Source organism: Muscardinus avellanarius (genome assembly GCF_963383645.1).
Source record: "Muscardinus avellanarius genome assembly, chromosome: 12".
Taxonomy (NCBI): Eukaryota; Metazoa; Chordata; class Mammalia; order Rodentia; family Gliridae; genus Muscardinus; species Muscardinus avellanarius.
The window spans coordinates 63,014,375-63,018,764 of NC_137798.1; positions in this window are offsets into that span (position 1 = coordinate 63,014,375).

The following is a 4,390-nucleotide window of genomic DNA, read 5'->3' on the forward strand; positions in this document are numbered from 1 at the left end:
GTCTAGGAAGACCAAGATTTTCCTTGGAAAACAAGCCCTCTTAAATAAGGATATATGTGCAGCTGAGGCCCCAGTATTGTATGCCCAAGGAACATGATCATAATTTTAGTGTGGGAAAAACTGTAAAGTAGTTGATGCCAGACCATATATCCCAAGGAGCTTTTCATGGTATTTGGTGTCGTGCTTTTCCAGAAAGTATTATGAGTGTGAGTATCTTATCCCATTGTGGAAAAGTAAGAAGAGTCAATGACCCAGATTCAATCTAAACTTTTTCACCAATTACCTGATTTGGGAAATCAAGAAATGGCTTATTCTTTCCCTGGAGCTGGACAACTTCACCCTTCATCCTAGGTCTGCTCTGCTCAGGGTCTAAGCCAGCAAGCCTGAGCCCTGGGAGTTCCCAAGGGCTACCACAAGGACCAATGAGCTTCCAGATCTCAGCTCCACATCACAACCTCTCACTTCAGCCAAGCTCCTCAATTGGTTGTTCTTTCTTTCTTTCTTTCTTTCTTTCTTTCTTTCTTTCTTTCTTTCTTTCTTTCTTGTTAGTACTGGGAATTGAAACAGGAGCATTCTATCTCTGAGCTACATACCCAGCTCTGATTTATTTTTTATTTTGAAACAGGATCTTTCTAGGATTCTACGGGTCTTGCTAAGTTGCTGAGGCTGCCCTTGAACCTGTGATCCTCCTGTCTCAGCCTCCCAAGTACTGAGATGACAAGCATGCACTACTACACACAGCAGTTGTTTCTGATATCTAGACTTCATTGTTTCCTTTGCCTGGAAGATTCATATTGCTCTGACCTTTCGCAAACCTACTATTTTCCTCTGCCAAAAAAAAATCTCTTTTGAGTCTCAGTTCAAGCAACTCTCTAAAATATTTCACGGGTCCTCTGATGCTGGACTCGCCCTCCTGTGATTCTCATTGTGCTTAGTGCTTCTTTCAGGAAGACTAAGGTACTTGGAACCTATTTCTCTCAGTCCTTATGCTACTCCATTGCAATGCTGTTTACATGTCTGTCACTCCTGATGAAAAATAAGCTGCATAAAACAAGGAGTGAGCCTGTGCTTCTCTTTTTATTGCCACTTCCCAACACTGTGTCTAGCACAAAGTAAATGGGAAGAAGGAAGAAAGGGAGGGAGGGGAGGTAGAAGGGAGGAAAGAAAAGAGAAAAAGAGGGAGGAAGGAAAGAAAGAAAGAAAGAAAGGAAGGAAGGAAGGAAGGAAGGAAGGAAGGAAAGAAAGAAAGAAAGAAAGAAAGAAAGAAAGAAAGAAAGAAAGGAAAGAAAGAAAAAAGGAAGGAAGAGACTATATCCTTTGAAATAATTTCAGGGCTTCACAGTTCCCATAATTTCCTCATTTATAAAATGGGAATGAAATCACAATACACTCCTTGGAATTTTCAGGAGGCTTGAATAAGATGAATACTTAAAGCAATATGCATGGTGCCTGCATGCAGTAAGAAGTCAGCCAATATAAAGTAGTAAAGTAGTATTATCATGAACATGGGACATGATGTGAAGGCAGAACAGGACTGTGGCTTCTGCTCACTTTAAGGAGCACATTCCAGTGGTCCAACCATGACAGCTGAGCCTGCTGCCTCAAGAAGCAGCAACATCCCTTTTGCTGAATACCATCCTCATCTGGAAAGTTACCTGGTGCTGCTTTTACCAGGAATTCACATCTTATATGAAAAAATAGATGGTCTTTCTTAGGTTGAAGTTAATATTTCCCTCTATCTGGAGAGTCATTAATAACAAAATACCCCATTATATTTTAAAAACCAGACATCCTATCTAGCATTTTGAAAGTTACTTTGCTTTGAATTCATGTATGTCTGTTGAACAGTGATGCTAATTTTTATATACTAAATAGCAATAAAACATCATTTAAAGTATTGAGATTTATAAATGTGCCCAGAATGTGACCAGGAGGACATTTTGTCTCAAGTCCTCACCAAATATTGTTTCTTTGTGTTTCAGAGATCAATTCCCAACTTTCCAGGCCTAGAAGTTTGAATTTGTGGGTACACCAAGAGTAGAGGAAGTTCTTTGGGAAGGAACTCAAATTAAACTCACAACACAGTGATAAATTAGATTGCTAAAGGATTCATTCATAATGGGAAATGTGACTGAGCCAAACTGTACAAGTTGGCACAATCAATACTTTCTTGTCCTACATACATACATAGGAAGTCAAGATATAATCAGAAATTTACTTCCCAAATCTAGATTAAAAGCAAAGAAAGCTATATGCTACAAAAATTAATAAAGTTAGTCTCATTTAGTATTTTCATGTGATCAAATACCCCTCTACTCTGATCTGTCTGGGGTCTATAACATTCATGCATATTTTTCCTCAAACATATAATATCATTAATTAGTTTTAAGATCAGATAACTAACTTTCATATTCTAATCCTATAAGTAATTTATAGTGGAAGTGCCTTTTACAGACAAGGTGAGTTGATTTTGACTTGGGATTTCAGACAACATAGGGTACCTCCTACCCCTCTGTGGATGAATGCCTTTTACCAGTGGGGGCAAAACAGGACTGTGGCTTCTGCTCAACCCTATGGAGCACATTCAACCAGTATTTAACCTGAATGAATTAATATTCAATCCTCCAACCAGAATTTTATTGAGAAACAAAACTAGAATCAACATTCAAATGTTCACATAAACGAAGTTTTCCAAGTGTGTACACAACAAGGGGCATGATGGTAATGTAGTGGAAGTCTCTGTGGGCTTCTTATATGTTTATGAAACAAAATAATTCACTTGTTTACGCCTCGGGCTCCATTTTTTTTAAATGGGCATACAAATTAAACCCATTAAGGGTTGTTTTAAGAATTAAATGAGACAAAACAAGTCTAATGTATAGAGTGAATACAAATATTTTTTCCTACAAAAAACTATGAAATTTATTTTACAATCCTCTTTCTTTCACAAATTATGATTTCCCATGCTCTTTTCTTGATAAAGAGTTCACATTTCCATTTTCTCCTGCCCCTGGGTGGTAAGTCTCCTAGGTTTAGCTCAAAGTTGAAAGGTTGCAATATAATGTGATTTTAAGGATGTAATACATTTTGGGCCCTAATTCTTTATCTCTTCCTATATTTACACTGTTTGTGATTATTGCAGTTCTACCCATGAAAGACTGGGTGTTCTTCCATACCATTATCTTTGGGCCTGGCCATAGGACTTGTGTTAGCCATAGCATGAGACAGGTGGGAACTTGCACAAATAGACATATCTTCTTGTTCCTCTGCCCTTAAAGAAGGAGGAGGAGGAGAAGGGGAGAAGAGTGAGAAACAGCAGTAGCTGGCCCATTCTTCAGGAAGAATGAAAGACAGGAAGCCCACCCAGGCCTGGAACTCAAGGCAGAGTCCAAGTTAGGTGAGCCATCATCATTCCCTATGCAACCGTAGACAGGTAAGAAATGAATTCTTATATTTGTTGTCTGTGAAATTTTCTATGCAACATGATTGTGGCAAGAGCCAATTAATTCAAGATGAAAGTTGTGCTATGTCAATTCAACATTTACAAAATATTATATTCCTATCTTATTCCAGAGTGTTCGGGTGATAAAGACTCCCTGAGGCAGTCGCTCTCAACAGGCTGATCATTCAAAAGTTACAACCAGAATGGTATTTAAATGGTATTTAATTTTTAAATACCATTGCCATTTTAGCACCTAACCCCCTCCAAATAAAGTCCTGGCATCATTTTAGTAGTTTAACTTCTAGAATTATAAAGGAACTAATTTAGATGAGTGTGATGGTTAGTCTGGATTGTTAATTTGACTGAATCATGAAACACCTGGGATTATGTGGCTTTGGGTGCATTGATGAGATGCTTGTTTTATGTAATGACAGACTGAAGGAGAAGTCCTGCCCTGAATGTAGGCAGCACGGTTCTGATAGGTGCAGGATCTGGATAAAGGAGGAGAAAGTCACATGAATGCATGTGTGGTTCTTCTTGAAGAAAGCACTTGTCTGTTCTTGTCTGAGATCTCTGGACCTTCACCATTGTTTCTCTGGAGAATTTCCTGGCCTTTCCATCTCGAACTGGGACTGAATTTGTCGTCACTCTGATACTGAGACTCCAGCCCTTGGACCACTCAACTGCTGGTTCCTCTGGCTCTCCACGTTCAGTCAGAAACCTGGAACACTGCCGGGCATGGTGGCGCACGCTTGTAATCCCCGCACTTGGGAGGCAGAAACAGGAGGATCGCGCAGGTTCGAAGCCAGCCGCGCGCGCTGGCTTAGGAGACCCTGTTTCCAAATGAAAATGTAAAAATAGGTCTGGGAGTGTAGCCCGGAGGTAGAAGGGCTTCCAGGAACCCCAATACCACCAAAAAAAAAAAAAAAGAAAAAGAAAAAGAAACCT